At 35.0% G+C, this 18,484-nt stretch overlaps 1 long non-coding RNA gene across 3 annotated transcripts in view; it reads right to left on the reverse strand.

The window, feature by feature from the left end:
* Positions 1-1,356: 1,356 nt before the first annotated feature.
* Positions 1,357-18,484, reverse strand: part of LOC134484716 (uncharacterized) — a 31,616-nt gene continuing 14,488 nt past the window's right edge. For 2 of the 3 annotated variants that reach the window (XR_010062410.1, XR_010062409.1), the window contains exons 3-4: positions 2,680-2,818; positions 1,357-1,576 (exon numbers count right to left, since the gene is read on the reverse strand). This is a non-coding gene — a long non-coding RNA (uncharacterized LOC134484716). Of the gene's footprint in view, positions 1,577-2,679; positions 2,819-4,293; positions 11,951-18,484 lie in introns of those variants that run through there. The other variant, XR_010062408.1, reaches the window with a different exon arrangement.

Consider the following 18,484-nt stretch of genomic DNA (forward strand, 5'->3'; position numbering starts at 1 on the left):
ACATTAGCTGGAGCTTGGGGAGTCTTTAAAAAAACAGGTGAAGAATCAAGGCCCAGATAATATGAGGGACTTCACAGAAAGACCAATAGAATCAACTCATGGGTACTCTTGGGGTTTTTCAAAGACTGAACCACCAACCAGAGAGTGAATATGGACTGAGCCTGAGCCACCAGGACATAGGTAGGAAATGTATAGCTTTGTCTTTTTATGGGTTCCCCTGACAATGGGTGTTGGCGTACCTTGAAGATGGAGCACCGATCTTGGGATGTAAAATGAGTAAATAAATGAATGAATTTTAAAGAAACAGATGTCCCATCTACATACAACATGTTTTGGGGAAACCCAATTCTAGTTGTTCGGTACCCACATGAAGACAAAGCCTGTGGACTGCCTATATCCTTAGAGGCCATAATCCTTTTCATTCTGTTCTTCCATCTGTGTCCCCAAGCACCACCCCTGGTATGGCTAATGGATGTCTGCTTCTGTCTGAGTCAGCAGCTTAGTGGAGTCTCTCAGAGGGAAGCCATGTTAGACTCCTTTCTCCAAGCATAACAGAGTGTCAGTAGTAGTGTCAGGGATTGGTGCTCATCCCTGGGATGGGTCTCGATCTGCACTAACCATTGGTTGAAATTTCCTCACTCTCTGTTCTATGCACGGCGCCTTCATTTCTTGTGGTCAGAATAAATTTTGGGTCAAAAGTAGGTGTCTTTATCACTCCATTTGGGTTGCTCTCTGGCTACCGGAGATTGCTTCTTCAGGTCCATATCACTGAGGCTGTGAGTCTCAACTAAGGAAACACCCATTGATTCATGGGCATCTTTTACCCCAGCTCTCTGCCTCTTTCTGGATATGACCTCTACCTCCTCAACCCATTTATCTAGGCTGCTGTGTCTGTCCTCACTAGCAGATGGTGTGATCACAGAGACTAGATATGCAAGGTGAGGAGATACCCGAGGGTTCCCCTCCTGCTCAGAGGAGAAAAGGCTGGGGGAAGGATTGTGAGAGGGGTGAACTGGAGGGGGCAGTGTGCAGCATGTAAAGTGAATAAATAAACAAATAACTATGAAAATAACTAAGTCTACTTGAAGGTAAGAAGCAGGTGTGTGTGTGTGTGTAAGTAAGTAAGTAAGTAAACTTGAATGTAAGAGCAGTGTGTGTGTGTGTGTGTGAGTGTGTGTGTGTGTGGCTGTGTATGTATTTGTGTGTGTATATATATATATATATATATATATATATATATATATATATATATATATATATATGAAGTTAAGACCAGGTGGGTGTATGTTTAATATTAAATTATCACATTTGAGAAAACAGTAGTCTATGCAGAAGAAAGGACAATTTAGTCACTATATTTACAAAAAATGGTGTTTGCTGCAGATGAATGAATGATTCGGTGATTAATAGCATTATCTGTTCTTCCAGAGAACCTGTTGACAGCTCACAAGTGGCTGTAATTTCAGCATCACGGAACCTCACACCTTCTTCAACCTCCTGGACAGTAGGCATGCATGTGTTGCACATGTGAACAAGCATATGTACAACAAAAAGTATAAAAACAGAAGAGCAGTTCCTGGTTGACATAATTTGATTTTCGTGAATATTCATAGTAATGATCACAGTCAAATAAACACTTTATTGTTCTATAGTGCAATCAAAACCACTAAAAGTTAATGATCACATGAGTCACTTAAAATCTATTTATTAAAAAATTGCAATAAAAATTTGCAGAAATGAAATTAAAATTTTATTACTATATGAATTAAAAAACATTAATATTCTCATATAGAGCTGAAAATAATACTTTACACATATTTCTTTGGCTTGTATAAATATTGCAGTTTGTGGTTAATTTGCTGCTGGTTTTTGAAGGAGTTCTTTTCCAGGTATTAGCCCATAAACTCTATAACCTCATGAAGAATACACTACAGGAATGTAGGCTCTATTGTGTTGAATCCAGGAAGGTTGCTATATGTATTCCTTCTTCTCTGGTCAATTTTCTCTACGTACATTACAAGGATATTTTTGTTCATGGGTTCTTCCACTTTTGTCAAGCTGATAGCTGATAACTGATAACTGGAGAATATTTAATTTTGGAAGATCATTTTTGAAGATATTTCCTAATGTCTGCACTATCAATGATATAGATTTTCAAATGTGTGGCCAAAGGAACAGCTATCAAGGGACTAAACATGACTTTTAACTACTGTTGCTTTGTCTTTTTGAAAGAAGTAATCAGAAAGGGATGCTGTTTGTTTTAAGGGACTCTGGGGGGAAAACAGGAAGGAGGACAGCATTTGAGACATAAATAAATTAATAAAATAAATAAATACAAAAAATAAAAAAGAATTCAAACTATACAGGAAAAACAGATTTAATTGCTAGGAAACAGTATGGTTTTATATCGTGTCCTAATTCCTGAATTTTATATACTTTAAGCAATCTAATGACTAATTCTCAAAAATCAGAAAATTGAAAAAAAAATGTTACAAGTAACACAGTAGGTTTACCAAATCATATCAACAATGTTTCTAGAACTGTACACTTTCTATGCCCATATCCAATCCAGAAATCCAGTTAACATTTACTTATTACATATCTTAAGTCATTCAGTTTTGTGATAATTCATTACTATTTTTATCTTCTGTGACCACACCTTTGAAGATAACTACTTACCTTGCAAGAATGTCTCTGAATTTGGATTTGCCCAGTGGTTTTCCTCTTTTAGGTTGAGATTATATGTACTTGACACAGATACCACAAAGTGTTTCTTGCTTCGCTTATCGCAGGTAAGCATTAGGAGGATATCTGTCATCTTAACAAGAACCAAATATGGAGCAATGAAATTATTTTAAATTATTTTCCTTTCATATTTAAAATATTTTAATGTATTTTCTTTTGTATTTCTTTTAAAGTAATAGAAGTTATGGGAGAATCACTTAAAGCCTATGGAAAGACTGTGTGTCTCTTCAAAACTTTAGGATTGGTTTTCAGCATCTCTGTCATTTTTTCACCAACATTTTGACCTGAATGATCCTTACTCCATGTAAGAAAACTCAGAACAATGAGTCTGAAGAGAATATAATTACTGTCTTTCTGTATGGGTGACTCATGCCTAAAACAATACTGTAGTTTTGGTGTCATGGTAATTTGTCAATGTCTTCAATATTTTCAGCACTCTTAAATGGAATTTTATTTTTGTTTCATTATACTCATAAAGACTCAAGATTCTAATTGTATATTATTTTATTTTGCTGTTGAATAGCAACCTGAATCTAATTATATAACTCTAGCTGACTTTTATTTTTATATTCGGTCACTTGTAAACTCACTTCAGTTCCTGTATGTGAATGCATATTTGTGTGTGTGTGGGTGTGTGTGTGTTTGTGCATGTGTGTATGTGTGTGTGTGTGCGTGTGTGTGTGTGTGTCTGTGTGTGTGTGTGTGTACGTGTGTGTGTGTTTATATGAAACTATGATACTGATGTTGAGAATCACCTGGCTGAAATTCTTTTCCACAGCCCTTTTAGAAATCAAAAAGTGGAGGAAAGACTACTCCTGTTCCAAAATAATAGACACTGGGTGACCAGAACTGAAGTATGGACTGATCAAATGGTACACAAAGCAGAGGTTAACAATTCACTCTCCTGAGAACTAATTAGCAGTTCCATCCAATGCAAAGAATTTACATGTACTGAAGAATATGGAATTGTATCATAACGAGCTGAGATCATGTACAAACAATTTCTGAAAGATTTCCAAATAGCTAAGAATGGATACAGAGAATTTTCAAGACCCAGAGACATTAACATGTGGTTTAAACTCTGTCCAGAGGAAACCACTTAAGTACTGGATTAATCTACTAAAGTAATTTAGTAGCAAGCATACTTTACAATTGTTTGCAATTAAGCATGGTGGTGAATAAAGAGAACACTTTAAAGAAAGGTATGTTTCTTAAAGTTTGTTTCAAGACAGCAAGAAAACACACAGTTATTATTATTTTTCTTTCTTTCACAGACTTTGCACCTTTTTGAAAGATCACTTTGGGATCCTTAATTATCTATTTATTATCAGAACTTTCTTCAGACCCAGAGTTCTTTTCAGTCCTGTCTTGACTTCTTCATACTTTAAGCAAAGATGATGGGTTCAGCATGGATATCACTGTGGTATGGAAGATGACCAATAATTTTTCAACTCCTTGTGTGTGGTTAGATTTGGATCTCAAGTAGTTTTTTCCCAACCCTACAAGGCAACCTATTCCCCGTGAAACACTTGCCATGTGGGAACATACCTCACTACTCATTTGGGCTGCAGAATGAAGCAGGGCCATACAGTGGACAAAGGCCATGGCTGGCAATAGGCAGCACTGAATTATACAAAAAGTGTGAAGAAAAACGTCTGTGTGGCACATCCCTCCTGAGAGATTCCTCAGATCTCACTTTCAAGTCTCTCCATATATTGTGTATGACAGAACTAGTGTAACCAAATTTCAGGATACGTAAGTTCATCAGAAAAATGTACATGGGGGTGTGTAGAGATGGACTGGTGCAGATAACAAAGGCCATGAGAGCAGGATGAGGATGAACAGGAGGAAGCATTCTCCAGGTACCTCAAACTTCTTGGCGATTGAAAAGCATTTGACAAACAAGCCCTTTTCCTGCCAAAAAGAGCAATTGACACAATTAACACTCATCTTCTGGAAGACAGAGCAGTAAGCCACTAAAAGGATTCTTGCAGATAAGAGATATTGATTTTTTAATACTTTTAGACACTCAGTTACATCAGAGTCAAAGTCTTTCTCTGTAGTCGCAAAAATCAAAGCTTAGGAGTGATTTATTCTCACAGATTTTCATATCTAATACTTTCTCTCTTAACACAAGCGGATTTTCCAAAGTGTGTTAAGCATTGAGTCAAGTGTCCAAATATTTACAAAGCTGGTGCAAACTTGTAGTCTTTGCACTAATGCAGTTCAGGCAGAAATTTTACCAGGGGTGAGTCAGTTTCACATGCTGTATAAGCAATCATTGAAATTAAGGAAAAGAAAACCTTGACTGTATCTCAACTTTTTACCCATTCTAATCAGTAACTAGTTATAAATGTTAAGCAGAAAAACAGATCAACCTACTTATTTCTATGCTTTCGTATTGCCACAGGTATAGTCTCTCCAAAAACCCTGTGTGTGTGTTGGGCCCCGATTATTCTCTGATTGCTATTATGAATATTCAAACCCACACAATAAAGGTATAAATTCCTCAAGACCCATTATTTTTGAAGATAATGCAAAATCAAATAGTCATTTGATAAATAAATTACTGGTTTTAATACATAGAATTAAAGGCAAGGCACATATCGATGTCTATACAGTAAGGAGGTCATCAGAGAAGCTTTTAAAGATGTGTAAAATGAGACATGGAAGTGAAGAATGATCAACCAAACAACACCATACCCCTTCATGCCACAACCTTCAATATGACAGCTGGTATTTGTAACTTAATAATTAACGTCTCTTTATAGAACATGTTTTCTTAGCAAGAGTATCACTGCATAGGCGTTAAATTTCTATTTTCTTAATATTGTTCGTGATATTCTATCAACCAGACTTTTGATTTAAATAAAGAAAAAAAGAATAAAAGATGTATTGTCTTGATATGTAGTTCGGGCTAACCTGAAATTCCTAACTTCTCTGTCTCAGTCTCTTGAATGTGAGTATTCTAAGAACAGGATATGGTGCCTGACTTGATAGAAATTCCTTCCTATTCTTTCATCTCAACATCATAGAATTCCAACAAACTACCTGTATTTCTGTACACATAGTATTTATACAGTTAATCTTTGCTCATTTTTGCATTTGGCACCTGTGGTGTGATTGCTTGGTTACTTTCATGGAAAATTGTTCAGTTCCAGCAGAGCCTAGTCTGTTTTCAAATATCTACCTTTTCTTCTCTCTCCAGTTATACTCTGTTTTTCACAATACCACTGCTAAAGTAGCTGTTAGTACTGTAGTGGTGACTACTTTTCATCTTGTTCACATTGTTGCCTTATATGGAGACTGAGTATGGACTGCAAAGTTCTTATCATTATGTTTACCATCCTTACCAATATCTGAGCTCTCATGTAATGAGGAACTCCAGTGCTAAGCGTACTTTGGTTCCTTAGGGATTCTGCCTGTCCCTTCCCATTATATCTTCTGAAGTTCAGTCTCATGTCCCACAAATATTGGAATGTGGCAAACTCATTTTTCTCACACTCTGATAACTTTTCCTTTCAAATGAGATGTCCTTTCCTGTTTTGTGGAGTGTATATGTCTTTGCTGAAGTTTGGGTTTTCTTGACAAAAAATAGACCACTTTTTCCTGACAAGTGTAGAGTAGGAGATATCACCAGCCTCTTGGCTCTCTCTCTATTCACTTGATATAATAAAATATCAGAGATATGTGAGTAGATCAGCACATGGTTAATCCACAAATCAAATGTGATCTTCAGTATTTCCAAATTTTAAATAAATAAACATGTTATCTATGTTTATAAATACCATATAAGACACACACACACACACACACACGCACTCATACACACACTCACACACACTTGTATGCCTATATATTCATGGAGAGACAGAGACACAGAGAAACACACTAGAAAAAAGCACGTAGAGGTTGTACATAAATTAAACTGTTAAAATAAGCAACAATGAAGGATAACAGTATTTGTTTACATCCTGCTTCACCATTTGATCACTTATAAACACGGCTAAGAAAAAAAGCATTCCCCATGAGTTTGCTTCTGTATGAATAAGTTAATTTCCCAAATCACTAAAGTTGATCAGGTGTGGAATGCTTGTCAGCTACATGAGTCCTGAGCTTGTGTGCATGTCTAGCCACAAACATTTTAGATTTGCATTTGGGTACACTCTATTTTGGGGAATTTCTCACCACAATACATAATTTTCGTTTCTGTTCAATAATTGATCACTATATTAATTTTCTATTTGGGTTAATGAAAAAACACAGCTCTCCAAAACAACAAAAACAACAACAAAAAAAAAAGAAAAACAATACACGATTTTCTTGTGGGGGCAGGGGACATAGTCAGGTATAATACTTTATTAGATCTATTAGATTAGATCTGACCCATTCATATAAAAGTTATAAAAATCTAAGTGTAGAGAACATAGGGTAGACTTAAAGCTCTGAGAATTATGAAGCGAGAGTGCTGTTGAACATACTTGACCATTCAGTGGACTCTCTTCTTGTAGAAAAAAAAATGCTGGAATGCATAGGATTCTATTGTTAGGCATTTCACACTTATTTTGATGTAGTATAAATATTTGTCCATATTAAAATAAAAGAAACAAAAAACAAAAACAAAAACAAATAAACAACCTTCCCACAGCCAACACAGAGAATGACTATATTTTAATTTGAAATATTTTTACAGCAACTTACTTTTCATTAGTAATTTCTGTATTTGTATAGTTAGCTCTCTAGTTAGAGAGTGAGGCCTTTCTTCTCCCAGGTAAATTTCCAGAATATTAACTCAAGAACTAGAATGTTGTATTTACATTTGGATTTGTGCAGTAAAAATGACTCACGAGAAATCCTGAGGTTTCATAAAAGAAAACTTACTAAAGCTAAAAGCACACATTGCACCTGACATGATAATAGTAGGATATTTCAACACCCCATCCTCATCACTGGAGAGATCTTGGAAACAGAAATTAAACAGAGATGTAGAGAACATAATAGAAGTTATGAACCAAATGGATTTAACAGATATTTATAGAACATTCCATCCTAAAATATAAGGATATACATTCTTCTCATAACGTCAGGGAACCTTCTTCAAAATTGACCACACAATCGGTCCCTTAGCAGACCTTAACTGATACAGGAAGATAGAAATAATCCCATGCATTCTATAAGATCACCACACACTAAGACTTGTCTTCAACAATAACAATAATGTCAGAATGCTCACGTATACATGGAAGTTGAAAAATGCTTTACTCCATGACAAATTGGTCAAGGAAGAGATAAGGATAGAAATTAAAGACTTCTTAGAACTTAATGAAAATGAAGACACAACATTCCCAAACATACGTGACACAATGAAAGCAGAACTAAAAATAAAAACTTATAGATCTGAGTTCTTGCGAAAAGAAACAGGAGAGAGCATATATCAGGAGCTTGATAGCACATGTAAAAGCTCTAGAACAAAAAGAACTAAGTAAACCCAAGGGGGGTAGAAAGCAGGAAATAAAACTCAGAGCTGAAATCAATGAAGCAGAAATGAAAAGCACCATACAAAGAATCAACAAAACCAGGAGCTGTTTCTTTGACAAAAACAATAAGATAGATAAACCCTTAGCCAAACCAACCAGAGGTAAAAGAGACTGTATCGAAATTCACAAAATCAGAAAAGAAAAGGGAGACGTAACAAGGGAATCTGAAGAAAGTAAAAAAAAAAAAATCATCAGATTCTACTATAAAAGCCTATATTCAACAAAACTACAAAATCTGGAGGAAATGGATAATTTCGTAGACAGATACCAGGTAGCAAAGTTAAAACAGGAACAAATAAACTATCTAAAGAACCCCATAACTCCTAAAGAAATAGAAGCATATATTGAAAATCTCCCAACCAAACAGAGCCCAAGTAGAGATGGTTCAGTGCAGAATTTTATCAGACCTTCTTAGAAGACCTCATACAAATATTATCCAAACACTTCCACAAAATTGAAACAGACAGAGAACTACCACATTCCTTACATGAATCCACAATTACTCTTATACTTAACCCACACATAGACTCAGCACAGAAAGAGAACTTCAGACCAATATCCTTATGATATTGATGAAAATATGAATATTTCATATTGATGAATTATGAATATTGATGAAAAATACTTATAACATTCTTGCAAACCGAATCTAAGAACACATCAAAAAAATCATCCATCATGATCAAGTAGACTTGAACCCAGGAATGGAAGTATGGTTTAATATAGGAAAATCCATGAATGTAATCCATCATGTAAACAAACTCAAAATTAAAGAGCACATGAACATTTCATTAGATGGTATAAAAGCATTTGACAAAATTCAACAACCCTTGTGGCTAAAAATCCTGGAAAAATCAAGAAATGAAGGCTCATATCAAAACATAGTGTGGGGCTGGGGATTTAGCTCAGTGGTAGAGCGCTTACCTTGGAAGTGCACGGCCCGGGGTTCTTTCCCCAGCTCCGAAAAAAAGAACCAAAAAAAAAAAAACATAGTGTAAGAAATATACAGCATACCTGTAGCTAACATCAAACTAAATGGAAAGAAACTTGAAGCATTCCCAGTAAAACCAGGAACTAGAAAAGGCTGCCCAACTCTCTCCCTACTCTTTCTAAACAGGACTCCATGCCATAGTCAGAGAAATCAGACAGCATAAGGGGTTCAACCAGATACAAATTGGAAGAGAAGATATCAAAATATCACTATTTGCAGATGATATGATTGTATATACTTATTGACCCCAAAAGTTCCACCAGAGAATTTCTCAACCTGATAAATAACTACAGCAAAGTGTCAGGGTATAAAATTACCTCAAACAGACCAGTAGCCTTCCACTCCTCAATGGATAAACACGCTGAGAAAAAATAATGAAATCACACACTCCACCATAGTCCCAAATATTATAAAATAACTTGGTGTTAGTTTAAACAAGCAAAGGAATGATCTGTATGACAAGAAGTTCAAGTATCTGAAGAAAGGAATTGAGGAAGATCTCAGAAGATAGAAAGAGATTCCATGCTCATGCATTGACAGGATTAATTTAGTAAAGATGACTATTTTGCCAAAAGCAATGTACAGATTCAATGCAATTTCCATCAAAATTCCTACTCACTTCTTTAATAAAGCTAGAAAGAGAAATTTGCAAATTCATTCCGAATAAGAAAAAAGCCATGTAGCTTAAACTATCCTCAACAATAAAAGAACTTCTGGGGGAATCATCACCCCTGAAATCAAGCAGTATTACAGAGGAATAGTGATAAAAAACTGCATGGTATTGATAAAGAGACAGATGGATAGACCAGTGGAATAGAATTGAAGACCAAGTAATGAACGCACACACCCTATCGTTTGATATTTGGCAAAGGAGATAAAACCATCCAAATGAAGAAACATAGCATTTTCCAGAAATAGTGCTGGTTAAACTGGAAGTCAGCATGTAGAAGAATGCAAATAATCCCAATTTTATGACCATGTACAAAGCTTAAGTACAAGTTAATCAAGGACCTACACATAAAACCAGATACACTCAAACTAATGGAAGAAAAGGTGGGGAAGAATCTTGAACACATGGGCATTGAAGAACATTTCCTGAGTAAAACACTAGTGACTTATGCTTTAAGATCAAGAATTGACAAATAGGAGATCATAAAACAGCAAAGCTTCTGTAAGGCAAAAGACACTGTCATTAGGACAAAACTGCAACCAACGGATTGGAAAAGATTTTTGCCAATCCTATATCTGACAGTGGATAATATCCAAAATATACAAAGAACTTAAGAAGGTAGACTCTAGAAAGCAAAAATACCCTATTAAAAATGGGGTAGAGTGAGTTACAAGACATTCTCATTTGAAGGTTTTCAACTGGCCAAAAAACACCTAAATAAATGTTCAACATTCTTAGTCATCAGGGAACTTCAAATCAAAACAAATCTGAGATTCCACATCACACCAGTCAGAATGGGTAAGATATAAATCTCAGGTGATGGCAGATGCTGGCGAGGATGTGGAGAAAGAGGAACACTCCTCCATTGTTGGTGGGATTACAGACTGGTACAACCCTTTTGAAAATCATCTGAAGTTTCCTCAGAAAATTGGACATTCCATTACCTGAGGACCCAGTAATATCCCTCTTGGCCATATAACCAAAAGATGTTCCAACATACAACAGTGCAATATAGTCGAATATGTTCATAGCAGCCTTATTTAAAATAGTCAGAAGCTGGAAAGAACCCAGATGCCCTTCAAGAGAGGAATGGATACAGAAAATGTGGTACATCTACACAGTAGAATATTACTCAGCTATCAAAACAATGACTTCATGAAATTCATAGGCAAATAGAATAAACTAGAAAATATCATCCTACATGAGGTTATTCTATCAAAGAAAAACATACTTGGTATGCATTCATTGGTAAGTAGATATTATCCAAAAAGCTTGAATTACCCATCGTGCAATACACAGACCAGATGAAACTCAAGAAGGATGATTAAAATGCAGATGATTCACTCCTTCTTTAAAAGGGGAAACAAAATACCCATGGGAGGGGATAAGGAGGCAAAGTTTAGAACTGAGATTGAAGGACCTGCCGTTCAGAGCCTGGCTCACACGTAGCCCATACATATACAGTCACCAAAACTAGATAAGATGTATGAAGCTAAGAAGTGCAGGCTGACGATAACTGGATATTGATCCCTCCTGAGAGACACAGCCAGAAAATGTCAAATACAGAGGCAAATGGCAACAGCAAACCACTGAAGCAAATCAGACCCCAGTTGGAGGAATTAGAGAAATGATTGAAAGAACTGAAGTTAATAACAACAATCTCAAACAAACAGAGCTTCCAGGGACCAAATTTCCAACAGCAAGACTATACATGGACTGACCCATGGTTCCAACTGCATGTGGCAAAGGATGGTCTTGTTGAGAAACAATGGAATGAGAAACAATTTTTTTTCGGACAATGTTGTACCCCCAGTGTAGGAGAATGTGGGGAGGTATGGGGAGGCTGTGGGTGAGAGGTGAACTCCCTTATAGAAGGGTAGGGGGAAGGGTTAAGGGGCTTGTGGACTGGAAACCTGGAAAAGGGAATAACATTCGAAATGTAAACAGGAAATATCCAACAGTGAGAGAGAGAAAGAGTGAAGGAGAAAGAGAGAGAGAGAGAGAGAGAGAGAGAGAGAGAGAGAGAGAGAGAGAGAGGAAGAATAAGAGGAAGAAGAAGAGGAAGAGGAAGAAGAAGAAGAAGAAGAAGAAGAAGAAGAAGAAGAAGAAGAAGAAGAAGAAGAAGAAAAAGAAGAAGAAGAAGAAGAAGAAGAAGAAGAAGAAGAAGAAGAAGAAGAAGAAGAAGAAGAAGAAGAAGAAGAAGAAGGAATTGAAAGAGAAAGAAAAATAAACTTCCATACTTCCCCATTTCCTCTCTTCCTCAGCTGTTGTTTAGGCAGTCATGTTAGTGAGATGCTATAAGTGTAATTTCTGGTGTTACTTTGGAACACCATCTCATAGTATACTTTAATCTCTTACAATCTTCTTTCCCCTCTTCTGTAATGTTCCTCAGCCTTGAATCAAGTGACGTTTTATAGATAGATGCATTGAGACTGCACCTGAAATTTCTGTCCTGCATTTTGAAAGGCTGGGATTTTTACTGTGATCTTTGTTGCAGAGACTGTAATTAATTCTGTATATAAGGACACATGACTTTGATTGATGTTAGGTATGATACTGGCTTAAGTAAGTAAGGGACTGTATATATTCCCCCATAGTCACAGCTGCAATAGCCTTATATATGTGGCTAAATTACCAGTACCATCCATGTTCATTGAACAGGACTTAAGCAAAATTAGAGAACTGTTGGCTATCACCAAGCTATTTATGCCACTGCACTGCCCTTATGTTTATCCTGTCATGTTGATCATTGTGTTTTACAGGTATGATGTGAACAATCACTTGAAACTGACAAGACTGGTGATTGTAATTATATGATATACTAGAAATTAGACCCGTGCCCGGCATATCTTTCTCTTTAATAGTTACTTTCTGATACTCAGGAGAATGTAAAAGTTAAATTTAGTCTTAAACTAACAAAAGGAAATTAAACTTTTCCTGCTATAGAGCATTTTTTAAATTAAGCAAAATAAATATTTACTTGATGTTGGGGAAATATAATTTAATAGTATAATCCAAACACCTTTTAAGTGATTAAAAGTCACATGTAGTTGGTAGCTGTCATACTTTGTAAAATTGGCATCAGGATTGTAAAGATGAAATATTCTCTGCTTTATGCAAATACATAGGAATAATGAACAAAATTATGTACCAAGCTTCATGCTTTAGGTAAATAATTGCATTTATTCAATTGTATATAAGATTATATAATATTAGCTAGGTTTCAAGTGCATAATAATTATGATTAAATTATTAATTAAATATTAAAATAAGCATACTTGGGTTACCAAGTAAAATGGAAAATAAAATATATTAGAATAACCAAAAATATTTATTAAAAGCAAAATGATGAAAATATTGTTTACATAAAAGCAGCCTGGAGCTATATGTCACCTTAAAGTTTTATAGTGTGTTCCAGTGTGGTGTCCCAGCAGATAAAATTTCATGCCTTGAAAAACCAAGAACCTAAATTTGATACCTACACATATATGTTTTGAAGACTTCAATATTCACCACAACACCTGCACACATAAAAGGCTACACAGAATATTAATAATGAGACTAATGAGAACAGTAATAATAAGAAAAAGAAAAAAAACTATAGGAACATTTTAAATAAATAATATATTGTATTGGTCTCAAAATAGGAAATTAAACACATTTTCTTAGTACATTAACTATTCAAAGGAAAACTAACTGGCTTTTACTTCATTCTATATGAAAGCAAAAACACATGAGATCGATTGTGCAGAGGACAGAAACAGACACTTATCCAAGGTTCTATAAGAAAAATTGGAAAGATCTACTGTATAATATTAACATATTTAATCAAACACATCTTACAATGATAAAGGAAAGAAAACTGGAAAAAATAATGGCTGAGTGTAGTCTCAGCACCTAGAATGTGCCAAGATGTCTCAAATACAAAGACACCAGAAATACATGAGAAAATGATAAATAGGTTGATTTTATTATGGAATAAGTATTGTAATATTAGCTTAGTGGTTAAGAGCACTTATACTCTTAAGAGCAAACACATTCAGTTTCCAACAACCACGAAGCCACTTGCAACCAGCTGTAAAAGCAGCTCCAGGGGATCTGACATCTCCTGGACGCCCCAGGTGCCTGTGTCCATGTGCACAAATCTATTCATACGCATTCACACATAACAGATCATTCAAATAAAAAAGATTCATGAATGTATTTTCTGCACATATTATGAATAGTAAGCATTCTACATATGCAAACACAATTGCTACAATATAATAAGAAAGAAGACAATTCGCAAATAGTATGAAGAGTAAATTAAGGATTAAAGCTTACACAGTTCAGTAAGGATAAAATGTTAAACTTCACTATTGAATTGCAATATGGATGTTAAAAAAATCTAGCATTTGAATTTATGAGTAAAACTATTTTATAAATTATTTTATTTAAATACATTCCTTCCATTGTACAATCTCCTTGTCCCCTCACACAGTTACTCATCCCATTCCACCTCTTCCTTCCCTGACTCCAAGACGATGTTCCCCAGATTCTGCCAGGCCCCATAATCCCTGGGGCCTCAAAACTCTCAAGGATTAGGCCAGACCAGGCAGTGCTCAGCTATACATGTGTCAGGGCATCAGAACAGATAGTGTATGCTGCCTGGTTGGTGGCTCAGTGTCTGGGAGATATCAACGGTCCAGAATAGTTGAGACTGCTGGTCTTCCTATAGAGGTTGCCCCCCACTTCAACTTCGTCAATCCTTCCCCTAATCCAACAACTGACAGAAATCAGAGACTGATACCGTTTTAAAATATATGTATCATTTAATTTTGAATGGTATACTATGGGTTCTTTCACAAAAAATTGATAGCATTATGTATTTATTATAGTCTTCAGAGATGGAAATTTGGCAGTATTTATACAAGTATTTCATTACTTTACAGCATTGAGATCATTCCAACAATGTGTTTTGTAATTTAAACAAAATATATTGTAAATAATCACCACTGAGTACAGTGCCAGAGTAGTGTCCATGCTGATTTTCTGTAGCGAACTTTACTTAATGAAAATGAAAATAATCTGAATACCACAATTAGGTTATTATTTAAACAAATGAGTAATCTACCATTTATTAAATGCATGATATTCCATGAAGAAATTCCTCATGCACATGTATTCAAGATATATTGTTAAATGAAAAACAAATGAGAGAATATTGCATTATGTAATTAAACTTTATAAACAGAAGATTAACATATATTCTATAATTTTGTCAATGTAGAGTAAACCTGATACAAGAGCATGGGAGGCAGTAGACAGAACACTGGGAGTTCTAGGTCATTTTGAGCTACACAATGAGATCCAATTTTAAAAACAAATAGATCTGATTTGAAAGAATATCTGCCAAACCGATCTTAGTGGTTACATTTGGAAGTTTTAAGAAAGCAAGTTATTCTTTGACAATTCCATACATGCACAACACATGTATGGAAGCCCACTACACTCCCAATATCTTATCTTCCCCAACCAACATATCCTCTTTAGACCAAATCCCCTCAGCACATGCATATCTTTTATTTTTCTTTCATGACCCCCTGGATTTAACCTGAGTCACTTCTGTGAAAAAGACCATGAAGCTATACATTTAACAACTGGTAAGACACCAGTGGCTACATCATTTTCTATTCTCCAACACTTCGCTTAGTTCCTTTGAATAGGCAGGGTCAATATTATATAGGGTCTGTTCAGATAGATGTAAGTATTCTGAGTTCCTGAGTGCCACAACTGTATCAAGCTCAGAAGACAGCACCTAACAGATTTCCTTACCTATTAATTAGCCCTTGAAAGAGGCCAAGCCCTGCATATCAACTTATCTCTACACTGGAAGTTATCTCCGGTGGATAATCATTTGAAAATGAAAACTTAGTTTTCTCCAAGGGAATCTCACTGGGTAACCAAACTAATTTTAAGGGTAGAATTCGTATAAAGAAATAAGGGAACTGAACAACATCTTTGGGGGATCCTTGTCTCATAATATGACAGGAGTTTTTATTCGGAATGTCTTTTTCCTTTTGTTATTTATTTATTTATTTATTTATCTATTAATTTTTACTCTGTATGTTTTGTGTATATATTTTTTCCTGGTTTTCTGTTTCCATGAAATACCTGATTGTGTGAATGGAAGTCTGTGTCTCTGTGTCTGTATCAGATTCTTGTAGCCTGCATTGGCTCTTTTCTATCTGTTGTTTTGTTCTATTCAAATTCATGAACTTTCATTTTATTTTTATCCCTTAGATGACTGTTTGTTTTCTAGTGAGAGTCAGAAGAATGTAGATACAGATGACTGGAGAGGAATAGAAGAAGGAGGGAATAGAGGAAAGGGAAATCATAATTCAAATACATTGCATGAAAAAGTCAAATTTTAAGAAAAGAATTTTAAAAAACATACTTTCTAGTGCCTGTCTGCCCACTTTTCTCAAAGGCTTAACAAATTTTATATTAAAAGTTAATAAAAATATTTTAAACCCTTTCCAAGGCAAGGAAAATTATTTGTTTACAGCCAATCTGGAACTGCAACTATGGGAGTGAAGCTTCTGTAGAGTTGCAATATTGCAATAGGAAATTCTTTAAATGCTTTCAGAGATATTAATCCACGGAAGTCCAGTGGGAGTTTCACATGATGGATGTTAGAAATTTTCAATGGGAAGATATACATTTTCGATACTTCAGTTTTCATGCAACTCTTCAAGATCAAATTAAATGTATGGGATACAATCAAGGAAGAGGTATGATCCTTTGAAATTTTCACAATTAACCCAAATAATACTAAAATACCATTAATAATTCAGAATATATTGTATCCTAAGCCCACATCAGCATGACAATTAAGAAATAGAAGTAGATGTGTATCAGTGGATAAAAGCTGTTTCTGGAGAGGCACTACTTTATTTCTGGGACAATTTCACTTCGTTGGTTAAATTAAAGTTTGATAATGAAGGCCTTGCTGTAAAAGATCATTCTCTCTCAACAGGAATTTCAAACCCTGATGTACAGCATGCTAGCATTTCAATCAATCATCTGAAGAAACCTTGATAATGTCTTTATAACATTAAAATAACTGTACAGGAGTTAGTGTTAATCAACATCTCTTCTTCAAGCAAAATACTTCTCATTTCATCCTTTGGTGTAACAAGATTCCAAATTCAATTTCATGTAAATTAGATGAAGATGATGATGTTGATGTTGATGATGGTGGTGGAGGGGGTGGTGGTGTTGGTGGTGGTGTTGGTTGTGGTGGTGAATATGATGAAGAAGTCAAAAACGATCTTTTGGGACAGAGAACAAAGCCCATACTATATTCAGTGTTTTTCCTATCTTTATTGTGTCTAGGATCGAGAGTGAAAAATAATCTATTGTAAGTGCTATGTTGGGAAGGAAGAGGTTTAAGCTCATCAATAGCCCACTATCCATTACAAGAGAAAGCAAATTTGTCCTGAGAAATATATATATATATATATATATATGTATATATGTGTGTATATATATATATGTATATATGTGTATATATGTATATATATATATATATATATATATATATATATATATATATATACATGAAACCCTTACCATAACCATAGCAATGAATCAATTTAATTATGTGAGGCAGCAAATTGCCTTTCAGAGTTTAGCTAATTAATATAAAGTGATCATGTACAGAGTGCACTCCCTGGCTGTCAGGACCAAAGCCCATGAATTTTAGATCTTGTTGTCCTAGGATTTTAAAAGTGAATGACATAATTGATGGCAATGTGCAACTCTAAAAGTCTTACTATATAAGTCACAGAGACACCATAAGATATGCTGAGTATCAGGTTAGAACTTTTATATTCATAAGTATTTGGAGATTCAAAGAGTAAAATTGTTGAGGTTAAGAACAGGGCATTTTTAGGTTTGCATTTCAATCTCTAGTGTGCAGTTTGGTTTTGGTGGATCATTACAGTGTTTTATTTTATTTTATTTGAACAGGTGATATAAGTTAACTGTACAGATTAATGAGTCTCAGTTTGATATTTCCATAATGCAGACAGCATGCACTGAACTAATGTAACTACATTTTTTCACTGAATATTCTGCAACTTACAAAAAGTTAGGATTCTCCATTCTATTTTTGGGCAAAAAATGACTTCCATAGGATATAAAAATCCTTAATATATTTTCAGAACTTTTTCCTTATTTTAGAATTTTATTTATTCTTCACACACGAATACAATGTACCTTGATCACACCGATCCTTAACTTGGTTCTACTCTCTCTGGATTCATTCCATTTCCAGCTTCATGTTCTTTATATTTTCCTGTTTTATTTTTTTTATAATCTATTGGTTCACTGATTACTGCCTGTTGGGATCTTCCCTAATTCATTGTCTTAACTGTGTACAGGACTTGTGCATACGACTGTAGATGCAGTGAGTCCATTGGTCCAACAACTGTTTCATCTATAGATGTCACGGTTGGATCCTCTCACTCCCCAATTTGGCCTTCTCCTTTTCTGCTG

Source organism: Rattus norvegicus, assembly GCF_036323735.1.
Source record: "Rattus norvegicus strain BN/NHsdMcwi chromosome Y unlocalized genomic scaffold, GRCr8 chrY_unlocalized_35, whole genome shotgun sequence".
Taxonomy (NCBI): Eukaryota; Metazoa; Chordata; class Mammalia; order Rodentia; family Muridae; genus Rattus; species Rattus norvegicus.